The 13527-nt window shown below is 41.4% G+C and overlaps 1 protein-coding gene across 2 annotated transcripts in view; it reads left to right on the top strand.

Moving 5' to 3' along the window:
- Nucleotides 1-13527, top strand: part of RTN1 (reticulon 1) — a 1542311-nt gene that overhangs the window by 1225193 nt on the left and 303591 nt on the right. The window lies entirely within an intron of this gene.

Below are 13527 nucleotides of genomic sequence, written 5' to 3'. Positions count from 1 at the left end.
TAATAATATTATAATAGGGCTATACTCATAGATATCTGTAGGGTAATATTACTGCTATACTCAGATATATCTGTAGGATAATATTATACTAAGGCTATACTCAGAGATATCTGGAGGGTAATATTGTAATGGGGTATACTCAGAGATATCTGTAGGATAATCACACTCCATATTGGCATTACTACATGCTGTGCAGTGTGGATTACTAAAGATTACGGAATTAAAAAAATCCATTATTTGCTGTATATCACCACTCACAACCTACTCAGCTTATAGTCAGTGGGAATAACTAGCATGTCAAGCTACAGGGATTCCCAAGACACCAGATGTCAGGGAAAGAAGGAACTATTCTCAGTAAATAAGCCCAGCTATGGGATTTGTTAATTTAATGAATGTTGCTATAGATGACCATGTACTATATATCCAGTGATACAGAAGAAGTGCTGGACCCACATAATTAGTTTACTGAGAAAATAAGTGTGCCACAGTAAGAATGTTTTTTCTGTATTCTTCCTGCCGTTTTGTCTGCTGAACATCAAGCCTCTGTCCAACTGCACATGCTCATGTGTTCCCCAGTCTACTGGGAATTGTTGCCAATGGTTGTGTGTAAAATGACTGGAAGGAGCCATCATTCAGACAGGTATGAGGGCTCTTTTTTGTACTCATTGGCATTTTGTCTCTAAGGACATTTTATTGTATGGCCTTAACCCACCCCTGAGCTGGGGGTGTCACCTTCTGAGGGCACAAAACCTTCCCCTTGCAAGTGCAAAGTGTCATATACTTGCTATGAAGGATACCACCAAGCCCTGGCCAATTCCTAATATGGCACAAATCCTTATCAACACACTATGCTTTAATGAACAAACGACTCTTCAGTCCACCAAAAGGGAAAATACATAAAACGACTCTTCAGTCCACCAGTAAAACACATTAACGCAATTCAGCACACACTGCATTTTCATTTCGAAAAACTTCATCAGATGGAGACAAATGCATACTTTTAAGTCAATTTAAATCATTCCACGAGCCGCATTATTATATTATATTATCTGATAAATAGTAAAATGATTGACTACGTTAAATTGGTATATGGCTACTCTTTGCTCTTAAGTGCATGTTGTACTCCATTTGTAAGTACCAAAGGTTTGGCAAGGTAAGAGTTACTTATACATTTTTAGTAGACAGCTTATTGTTGACAGAAAGACGAGGTGCACAATTTAGAAGGGTGGATGTGTTGTTCTATACTTGCCTTGAGATGGACAACGAATTCGATGCAATGCTTTGTAGAAGATATTTCAAGTTGTTTAATCCTCTTTACAAGAGGCCTTTATTCTTATGTTTAAATGAAGCGTAGCAAAGAAAAATAAATGCTAACTTTACTTTAGAGTTATGAAGGAGGTGGTGGTAGTGATTTCATAGCACTATTTACATCCCATCTTTTCATCAACATGCAAAGAACTTCTTTATTCTGTAGCCTCCTTTCAGTGTAAGGTAATTTTGTCCTCATTAATACCCATTGCATGCATCTGTGCATAAATAACTGATAGTGGTGCTTGCGCCTATATATATATATATATATATATATATATATATATATATATATATATATATATATATGTGTGTGTGTGTGTGTGTGTGTGTGTGTCTTTTTGTGGCCTGTTTGGAATAGAAAAGAGCTGCAGGAAAGAATTGTGATTTTAGCTATGTATAACTGTTATAGGAGTGAGGAGTGAATTTTGTTTCACAATGCACATTCCATCACTCACTGTATGAATAAATCATTCCCAAATGCTTAATCTTGCACATTCTTTTTTTATTGTAAATCCTGAACCATAATTTGTGAATTCCCGATGACAAAACACTGTCCTTAATCTGTGCATTAGTGGTATTAATTAGCTTGAGGTCTGATTTGAATCACTGATGTAAATCTAAAGTTTGAATGCTGCATTTACATTTTGAGAAGTACATTTTAGGAGGTTAGATGGTAGGAAGGGCAGATGATGTACTCAATAGTCTCCTCAAATTTAGTAATACTGATTATTGAGGTGATCCAACAATCATTATAAATTGTGTGTATATATTTATATATATATAATGGTTATGTAGTATTATTTCCTCCCAAATGTAGTCATCTTGTAGGTAGTGCTGACCATTTAGATAAACCAACATTCCGTTTTATAAATTGATGCAAAATGAATGTGGGTTTTCATGCCATTTCAATGAATGTGAGTTTCAAGGGCAGAGAAGTTTACTGCTCATGCTAAGTCTCGTTTCATTGCGAGACTGTATTGTTTGCTTAGCAAATGGTTGTCACTGTTTGTGCTATTTTATTTCAATAGCTGTAATCATTGTAGAAGTAAATAAGCTAGTTGTTGCTGAAGCACCTACCAAGGGGAGAAAACGCTGAGAGAAGAAAAGGAGCTACTTTTGTGATTTTAAGTATTTTCTTCTGATTTTTTGTTAAGTTTTACTGCTTTGCCGCCTACTTTTTGGCATTTTCCGGCTTGCTAAAGTTTATATCTGTAACAGTAACAGTACTTGGAACACATCTAGAGCCTGTTTACTGCATTTCCTGTGTTGCACTTAATTTAAAATCGTTTTTTTCTCTAAAAACTGCATTTTACCTGATTTTGGCCTAGCACTCAAGTGTGGGGTCATTTATTGCACTGTTGTGATTATTTTTGCTGCTTGTGCATCTCTGTTACCTTTAAACTACAACAAAAAGAAAAAAAACAAAGCAATCTTGCTTTTTTCCCACTTTTTGAAAGTTAAGAAAGTTCAGTTACAGATTTGCTGTTCTGAACTGTTTGGAAGTTTCTAGAAAGCCAGTGCTTGCTTGGGCTAAAGGGAAGTCTCTTTGTTCACCAGTGGGAGTGGTTAACACTAAACAGCCTGCCTGTCCCTGGAGGAGTGCTTACTGCCTAGAAGCTGTAGTTTAATTGGCCATTTTGGATCAGTTCTAAACTCCTTGATCTGTCTCTCTTAAAAACCGGCTGCCTCATGGTTTTGGCATCTTTTCAGGCTTGCTAGTTGTTGCTGAAGCACCTACCAATGGGAGAAAATGCTGAGAGAAGAAAAGGAGCCACTTTTGTGATTTTAAGTATTTTCTTCTGATTTTTTGTTAAGTTTTACTGCTTTGCTGCCTACTTTTTGGCATTTTCCGGCTTGCTAAAGTTTATATCTGTAACAGTAACAGTACTTGGAACACATCTAGAGCCTGTTTACTACATTTCCTGTGTTGCACTTAATTTAAAATCATTTTTTTTTCTCTAAAAACTGCATTTTACCTGATTTTGGCCTAGCACTGAAGTGTGGGGTCATTTATTGCACTGTTGTGATTATTTTTGCTGCTTGTGTATCTCTGTTACCTTTAAACTACAACAAAAAGAAAAAAAAAAACAAAAAAATCTTGTTTTTTTTTCCCACTTTCTGAAAGTTAAGAAAGTTCAGTTACAGATTTGCTGTTCTGAACTGTTTGGAAGTTTCTAGAAGGCCAGTGCTTGCTTGGGCTAAAGGGAAGTCTCTGTGTTCACCAGTGGGAGTGGTTAACACTGAACAGCCTGCCTGTCCCTGAAGGAGTGGTTACTGCCTAGAAGCTGTAGTTTTATTGGCCATTTTGGGTCAATTCTAAACTCCTTGATCTCTCGCTCTCTTAAAACCCTACAACTCTCTTTTTGTGCAGTTTTGCGCACTGAGCAGCGTCGGGCAGCGCCGCCTAAACAGGTTTAAACTATTCCAGGCTCCACAAAGTCTGCTCTTCACTTTTTCCCTTAGATCTGTTCAAACTCTCAAAGTAATCACTCTATTCTCTTTCTAAAGCCCTGCACTTGCTCAGCTCTTATAAGGAAACACTAACTAACTAAAGCACTACACCCTCCTTGACTTCTCATAAGTATTAGGCTCCCGATTGGTCCTTCCTGATCAAGTGAAAAATCAGTTCCCTTCCCTAATCTGATCAGTAAAAAAACAGTTCCCTATACTAATCTGGTATGTCCAAGGGTCAGTTTCAATGTTACTTTCCAGTCCAGCTGGTGAATCTGGGAATTTTGAGGCAATGTTACAATTGCCTTATGTACACAGACAACCCTCTCCTCCTTCAAACAAACTCTAATACATGTGAGAGATGCAGTTACACAGCCAACCTGGAGGTAGAGCTCTCTCAACCCAAGACTGGCACAGTCAGTCAGGAGGAAAAGGTAACCACCCACACCACAAATCCAGTCTCACACAGACCTATTTGCATCTGCATACCCCACACATAAACATACTCGGAGGCTCTAAATAAAAATCTGCCTAAACAGCAAAGACCTCCTAAGCAGACATCCAAACAACAGCCACCCCTCAACAATATCCATGAATCACATATCTCACAAAATCAGTGTGCCTCACAGTCACAGCCCTTAAGGCCAAACAACACACCAAATACACTTGTTATAGGGGACTCTATTGTCCGGCACACTGACGTCCCTCTCACCAGACTGAACAAGGAGAAGGTCACTGTAAGCTGCCTGTCGGGTGCCAGGATCCGCCACATAATGCAAGCACTCAGGTCACTCCAAAGCAAGTACAAGTATAACTCTGTCATTGTCCATGCTGGTATGAATGACCTGAGACGTACCTCCCTGGACTACATGAAAAGAGACATAGAGGAACTCTCTGACCATGTAGCCCAGGCTGGTATGACCCTGACCTTGAGTAGCATCTTGCCCTCACCAAGAATGATGCCACAGTATAAAGACAAAATGATCAGTTTCAACAATTGGCTAAAGTATTGGTGTCATTCAAAGGGGATCCAGTGTCTGTCAGCCTGGGATGACATGCTCGACAAGCCACGTTGCTTCACTAAGGACGGCTTGCACCTGTCACCCTTAGGCTTTTGTATACTGGCCAAGGCTCTTGCCACCCCCATAGTGCCTTTTTTAGGCAAGGCTCAAAGGACAAACCCACCTCCATAGACAAACCAAGGATAAAAAAACTAAAGGTAATGCTACTCAATGCCAGAAGTCTAAACCTCAAGATGCACGCACTCGAGACTCTCCTCAGTATGGAGAAAATCGATGTCTGTGCAGTAACAGAAACCTGGTTCAAAGCTCCTGAGGGCACCCCAGCACTACCAGGTTATAACTCATACCATGCGTTTCGGCCCCAAAACTCGGACCGAAGCACAAAAGGAGGGGGAGTATCTATATTCATCAAAGATACCTACACCTCCAGGTTAGTGGCACTGCATGAAGCATCAGAAACCATCCATGTGCAACTAACAGCGGGCAAAACTGCCTTTCAGTTTGTAGCCTGCTACAGAACACCCTCCCTATTACAGGAAACCCACTTGGCATTCCTGAGAACATTGGAGAATATGAAGGTCTCTGCAAACACTATGTTATTGGGTGACTTCAACTACCCAAACATTGACTGGGAAAACTACTCAAGCCCAAACACCCTCGCCCAATGGTTCCTTGAATTTATAAACTCTAACGCGATGGAACAACTGGTCACCACTCCCACAAGAGGGAACAACATATTGGACCTGGCATCACCAACATGGGGACTCTATGTTCCACACCAGAGGTAAACCCCTCATTGGTAAGATCAGACCATAAACAAATTTCCCTGGACATCCATATCCCTTCCCCACCCCCAGCCAAGGAAATCACTGTAAAGAATTTCTCAAAAGCCAACTTTGCACTTCTCAAGATTGAGGTGGAAGCCTTCAAAGCCACCGGGCCAGAGGATAATACAGCCCAATCCGCAGAATCCTTTACAAATGCATTCAATGAGCACCTGCAGGAATGCATGGATTGTGCTATCCCAAATAAAACCAAGACTCACTCCTCCAAAAACAGGACACCGGTCTGGTGGACCCCGGCCATAAATAAGCTATACAACAGAAGGAGGAAGCTACTACATGACAGAGCAAAATCCCAAAAAGTGAAGGCATCTCTGATCAGTATTAGCAAGAAACTTTGATCCCTCATAAAATCATCAAAGGCCAGTTTTGAAAGAAAAATTGCCCTAGACACTAAAGATAATCACAAGGCCTTCTTTAGTTATGTCAGGAATATGGGTGGAAACTCCCAGATATGCTCTGAATTGTTGCATAACGGTACAAAATATACCAAACCTACAGACATAGCCAACATCCTGGCAGACAGATTCAGCACAAACTTCTCCCCCAAAGGAGCAAATGCCTATCCCAACTGAATGTAACCTCCCTGACATCACAGATGCACAGGTGAAGGCTGCCCTCTCCAAAGCAAAAAACACAGCATCTATGGGACCGGACGGTGTCCCAGGCTGTGTCTTACACGAGCTCCAAGAAGAACTGAACCCTCACATTAAGTCACTGTTCAAACTTAGCCTTACTACAGGATATGTACCCAAAGAATGGTGTACAGCTACAGTGGTCCCACTCCACAAAGGTGGTGCCACAATGGACCCCGGGAACTATCGCCCCATAAGCCTGACTAGTCTGGTCTGTAAAGCTATGGAGCGTATTATCATGGAACTCATAAACAAAGACATTGGGAGCCTCCAGACACTGGACCCTACCCAATTCAGCTTTGTTAAGGGCAGATCATGCCTCTTAAACCTAGTTGATTTCTTTGAAACAGTTACCAAAGCCATAGATGAGGGCAAGGTAGTCCACACAGCCTGCCTGGACCTCGCAAAAGCCTTCGACACAATACCCCACTCGGGCATCATAAATAAGCTTACCAGCTTAAATATCAATCCCTATATCACAAGATGGGTTGCAAACTGGCTCAGAGATAGAACCCACATGGTCAGAATCGCAGGTGCCATGTCCGAATCCAAACCAGTTACAAGTGGTGTCCCACAGGGCTCAGTTCTGGGACCTCTCTTGTTCAGTATATACTTCTCTGAGGTTCAGGCTAACATGGGGGGATTATGGCTGACAAAGTTCGCACATGACTGCAAACTGGGGGCTGTAATCGAATCTCCAGCTGACACAAGCATCCTCCAAAAGGGTCTCACAGAGACAGATGCTTGGTGCCAGAGCCACGGCCTCAAGCTAAATGCTAAAAAGTGCATAGTCATCCCCTTTGGGAAAAACAAGGTGCCCACAAATTACCACATAGGTGGTAATCCATTAAGTACGGAAGAAGTAATTAGAGATTTGGGGACCAACGTAGATAGTAATCTCTCCTTTGATAATCACACTGCCAAAGTGGTTAGAAAGACCTTCTATATAGCCCACCGTATCACAAAAGGGTTCACATCTAGATCAAGAGAGGTCATTGTGCCCCTGTACTCGTCACTCATCAGGCCCATAATTGAATACAATGCCCCTTTTTGGATGTAACTTACCCGACACCTGCAGCAACTGGAGAGACCCCAAAAGTACTTCACCAAGAGGATCATGGGCTACAAACAGATGTCCTATGCAGCTCGACTAAAGAAACTCCAGCTCTACTCAGTTGCTTACCGCCTACTCAGAGGCGATCTATGCCTGACGTACAAAGCCATGTCAAACCCAGAATTAATGGACATGCTCCACCTCAAAAAATCCAAGTCCCTTAGAGCTACACGCTTCAGGGACTTAAACCTCAGCACAAAAATAAATAGGACATGCTGGAGGGACAGATTAATTTCCCAGAGGCTCCCCTCACTCTGGAATAGAATTCCAATTCATGTTAGACAAAGCCCCTCGCTGACCCTCTTCAAGCGAAATCTGGACGCGTGGATGGGAAATCGCAAATTCACCCTTGGGATCTCTTCTGTGTCCCTGCTAGACAGAGGCACAGTAAACTAATCTTAAAAGGGTACCTTCTGTGACCTACTTTACAGAGGCACAGTAGGCTAATCAAATAGGGAGGCGGAAGCCAAATACACTCTGGCAAGGCTTATAAATGCCCTAGGGCAGATAGCCTAGTATCTACCTATGAACCTATGAGAGGTGCATTCCCATCAGCTGATGTCACAGTGATGTCACAAAATGGGTGGAGCATGGATGGGAGAGGGGGTGGGAGTGGGTGGAGTTTTGGGTGAATCGAGGGGCGTGACCTTAGTCTGGTTTTAGCCACAAAGAAAGCTGCAACCCTATTCCACACACACCTACTCACCACACAGAACCTTCAATATGTGAAAGTCACCATGTTCTGAACAATCACTGAGAGTGTACCAGATTATGTAACTGCTGCCTGATGGTTCAGCCCTTATAGCAGCACACTATGTGCCTCCTGTCTGCAGAGGAATTGGAGAGTTGTTCATAGGTTGATACTAGGCTATCGGCCCAATGGCCTATACAAGCCTGGCCATAACAATTCTCTGGATATTTCTTCCCACATTATTTACTTCCCTGGCCTTCATATGTACATAGACACCCCCAGCTGTGCAGAACACAAGTGTGCTGTTGCATTTTGATTGCTGTGAGCACCAGAAACAATACTGTAATATATTCAATAATCAGTCAAACTTCCCGTGTGTTTGCTATACTGCAATAATGTCCTTTAGCCTTGCTACTCATACTGGTCATGATGCACTACTGAAAGATTGTATCAGTATTAGACATCCACCCCATTTGCCAAGTTCACCTGTATACATATGTGAGGTAGACTAGTACTGTTTTCTACTTCCTCAAATATAAACATATGGAGTACTTGAATTTCCCTCCTGTTTTTTTTACACTGCTGGAGCCAAGTATTTTTCTTTGTGCCATAATGACTACTGGTCATAGGAGGAGGCAATATACAGTATATTAAATTTACTATTAGCATGGGGTCTAAATTGGCTGCATCTCCCTGTCTTACATTGCCAGTAAAATGTTTATTTCTGAATTATTTGTATTCGTTTCTGTTGTGTGTTATTTGTAGCAGAGGATTAGGGGGATGCAGTCTCCCTTCTGACAACAGATGCTGAAGGACAACAGGATCACTGCCAGCATTGTTAACACCGCTGAGAGGCTTGCATTTGGCTGTAGTTGCAGGTTTCTATGCACATGTACAATTGACTGCTTAATGCATGCATCAGACCCCTTTCTCTCCCCAAAACCCATTGGATATTTTTTCTGTTCTGCTAAATCGAGTGTCAGTGAGTTAACTGTTCAAACAGTTTCATGCACTGACTTGCAACTGCAGCCAACTGATAGCTGGCAAGCAGTAGTGAAGCCTAATTTTATACATGCATTATTGCCTTATAATCAATTAATAATACACTGCAGTGTATTATCCATTATCTCTTTTATGTTACAACAGCTTATTTTTTGCTTACTGACAGAGAGGAAGGACTGAATGGCTTTGTTGAAGTCTAACACATTCCATCCATGGCTCCCCCTTTATCTTATATTCTGATCACAGGAGTTAAGCATTCTGGTTCTGCTGTGTGGCATAGTTGCTAAAAAAAAAATGTGCTTATACTAACAAAAGTTTTGGGGTTCAGGCTCAGACTAGGATTACAGCTATACTGAAGCACTGATACCTGAGTGAAGCTCAGATAGCATAATGTACTTATGTGTTATGCTGTCATTCGGATGACATAAATTAAGATGCCTTTAACCCATTCTGCTGCTGATGCTGACTGTTGGGTCCTCGTCTTGCAATAAAAGAACCAAAGATACTATAAAAAACAGAAGAGGCCATTTACCCATTGTTTGGCCAATGCTCCCTTCTCAAAAAAAGAGCATGAAATGTGCAGGGTCTATGTTTGTGAGGGCATCGATATTGGGTACCTCCACAAATACATTCACTTCATGACCTGTCTTAACAAGGTATATGTAAAGTGCTTTGGCATAAAGTACTATATAAGTGCAGATACTTCTAATATGAACAGGTTTTCTGACTACCATATACTACAAATAAATTTGCTGCCTCTAAATCTAGGAATTCTGTTCTATCTGAGTAATAATTTCTCCAGTTTTCCTTTTATGTACATAGGACTTTGCTGAATAGTTGTGTTTTGCAACCAAACATTCATACTGGATACTGGAAGAAAGACTAGCGATCTACCTAATTTACATCATGTTGCAGCTAGCACCATGCAACTGGCCATCATGGTTCACGCCAACTCTCTACATATCCCATGCCCTTTTAATTTATCCTGTGTTGACACCAAAACTCAACAGACATGTCCCATCCAGCATCCTTTGATCAACATTCCATGTTCTCAGTGTCCTGTGTAATAAAAATAGAAAAAATAAGAGTATAAAAGCACTGCTACTCATTACATTTGGAAGAAGGTCACAATAAGTTCATCTAGTTTGCCACTTAAGTGCATTAAACATTCTCCCTCCCCTCCATTCCTAGCTTCCCTTTTCTACCTGCCCATGACATTTTGGATGCAGTGTGGATCCCCTCTATACTACCCATTTCAGAACTCCATTTCATGTGCCCAAACACTCTTCTTGAAGAAATATTGTCACAGATCCTAAAAGTAGTTGGTCCCTGCAGCCTTCTGCTTAGTTACCTCCTCAGCCCTCATTTTTGTTGAAGACCACCTTTTCACATCTTTCTAATCTTGTGCACCTGTGTCAAGTCTCCCCTCTGTTTGCTGGTGTCTAGTGAGAAAAGCTTAGATTGTCCAATCTCTAATCATATCCTTCTTCCTTTGCAACCTTTGTCATTTCTCTGGACTCCTTTCAGTAGTCCGATATCCCTCTTCTTTTACAATCTCCAGAACTGATCAAAGTATTCAAGGTGTAGCTTGACCAGTGCCTGGTGCAGAGGAAGTACTAGCTATTTGCTTCTGGAGTCCATCCCCTTGAAGATACAGTACATTCCAGCAGTCTGTTGCCCTTGCTACTTCACTCTGCTCCTGTTGTTTCAATATAGGTATAATAAACATTCTCAGATCCTTTAACTGCTCCATTACCATCAGTTCCACTTCCCCCAGTGGATATGTCACAGCAGGATTGCTGTGACCAAGATTCAGTACATTTATCTGCACTAAACCTCATCTACTGCCTTTTGACCCACTTTGATAGCCTTACCAAATCCTTCCTTAAACTGTTACCTCCTCCTCCATGTCTGCACCTACCTCTATGTCATTAGAGAAGATGTGTTTGAAGTGACTACACTGAAGAATACTGAACCCAAAATCAAACCAACAGTACCACACTAATCAGTTTCCATATTTCTGACACAGTTCTTCTCACTACAAAGCTCTGTGTCCTGTCGTATACCCATTTAGCAGTCTAATTTCTTAGTCTTGATACTTCCCCCAAAAGATCTGGTTTATCTAGAAGGATCCATACTGGACCAAGTCATAGGCCTTAGTGAATTTCAGGCAGACCATGTCTACTAATACTCTGTTGTCAAGTACTCCTGTAACCCAGTTATAAAACTGGATCAGGTTTGTCTAACATTTTTTCTTGGACATGCATCCATGCTGATTGTTTTGCTATAGTTTGTTGTCCTACATAAAATTAACCAGCCTTTCCTTCAGGATTCTCTACATGACTTTTCCTGCTGTTAGGCTAGCATGTCAGCAGTTCCCTTGACCCCTCCCCCTATACAGGGGTACCATACCTGCTGTCTTCCACTTGTCAGGCACTACTACAGTGGCCAGTGATTTCATGAAGACTTTTGCCAGGGGTTTCTGCCAGCACACTGGCAGACTTGAGGATCCAGGGAGGAAGGCCATTGTTGTCTTATGCTTTACTCTCCATAAAAGGAAGACAGTTTCCCAGATCTCTCAACTGTCTAGATTTTTGCAGAATGTCCAGATTTTGTCTCATATTTTTGGTGTGATTCACATAAAATCTCTAGTTGTCTGGCACATCACAGAGGATTGAAGTCATTACATAATGACAAACATTTTGAGTTTTAGACTTCACATCCTTCAGAAAATGAATGTTAACACTCACAAAAAATAAACGTTATTCTAGCAATGTTCTAAGTTTTTAAGAACAATAATTAACATATGTTCCTATTTGGGAGCCTTCCACCCCCAATTACTTTTGTCTTTTTCCAGATTTCTTGCTCTAAGAGGTTGAGAGGTATGCATATAAAGTAAGTTTGGTGCAGAGATTTAAGACTACGTTCTGCTAGATGTGCACCCTGTAGCAATCCTGTTTAGTGACTCCAAGCAAGTCACTTCACCAAATGTTGCTCTCAACTTGTCCCTGAAAAAGGGTGCAGTACTTGTCAGCCTGAGAGAACATGGCTGACAGGAGATGCTGCTTTGACAGGGATGGTCTTCACCTGTCACCTCTTGGCTTTTGGATATTAGCCAAAACATTATCCTATAGTGTCTTTTTTAGGCATTACCAAACAGACAAACCTTCCAACACAACAAAAGGTACTCAAGACAAGCTAAATATGTTACTGCTCAGTGCTAGGCATCTCAACAAGAAACTATCCTCCCTGGAAGCTCTACTCACCCTAGAGAATGCTAACATCTGTGCAGTTACTGAAACATGGTTCAAAGCCAAGGAAAGCACTCTGGCAGTGCATGACTTTGTAAATTTAAATGCCCTGAAGCAGCTAGTCTGCACTCCAACTAGGGGAGCAAATATCCTAGATCTGGGACTCACAAATATGGGAGAGTGCTGCACCCTGCAGTTTGATGTCCTTACTAGTAAGAGCAGATCACAAAGTGGTCTCCCTTGAAATAAAGGTAAAACTAGTCCCTCCACCTTACCCCAAAAACATTAAGAACTTCTCTAAGGTAAAGTACCCCTATTAAGGGACAGCATAGCTTGTTTCCAAGCTCCCTCAAATTCAGAAAACCCAGAAACCTATGCAGACGTGTACACAAAAGCCCTGTATGACCATATAAACAACTGCAGAGAAACAGCAGTACCAGACCAAAATAAACCCAGACCAAACTGCAAAAACAAGCCACCCTGGTGGACCACTGTAGGTTGTACCACAAAAAAAAGAAAATCCTGTTGAGAAGTAAGATGGAATGTGTACAACAGAGCAAAAAGTCCCTCATTAGTCTAAACAAAATAATTAAGGAACTAGTCAAGTCTCTGAAAGCAGACTTTGAGGTAAAAATAGCCTCCAATGCTAAGGATAACCATATGGCATTTTTCAGTTCTGTCCACAATTTTAAAGGCAACACCCAAGAATTTTTGAATTTCATCGTAGATGGCATCATCTATACTCAACTGGAAGATGTAGCAAATCTGCTGGCCACCAAATTTAGCTCAAGTTTCACCACCCCCAGTTCTCTACCAAGAAGTACCCTCCATCACTCCACCACCAGTTATCACCAAATAACAGGTTGCCTTGTGCTCTCTAAAGCTAAAAATATGTCTTCAGTGGGGCCAGATAAAATACCAAGTTGCCTCTGAAACAGCTTAAATCAAGAGTTATCAGGCGATTATGATCTCTATTTAACCACAACCTCTAAAATGGTTTTGTCCTGATAGAATGAAGGACAGAAACAGTCATTCCTCTGCATAAAGGGGGACCATCTACTGATCCAGGAAATTACAGACCCATAAGTTTGACTAGTCTTATATGTAAGGCCATGGAAAGAATATTCATGGACTTGATAAATAATGACATAGGAAACCTCCAAACATTGGACCTGCCCCAGTTCGGCTTTGTCATGGGCAGGTCATGC

Source organism: Protopterus annectens, chromosome 6.part0 (genome assembly GCF_019279795.1).
Source record: "Protopterus annectens isolate FY-2018-M chromosome 6.part0, PAN1.0, whole genome shotgun sequence".
Taxonomy (NCBI): domain Eukaryota; kingdom Metazoa; phylum Chordata; order Ceratodontiformes; family Protopteridae; genus Protopterus; species Protopterus annectens.
The sequence above is the reverse complement of the archived record's forward strand: the minus strand, read 5'-3'. Positions and strand labels throughout refer to the sequence as shown.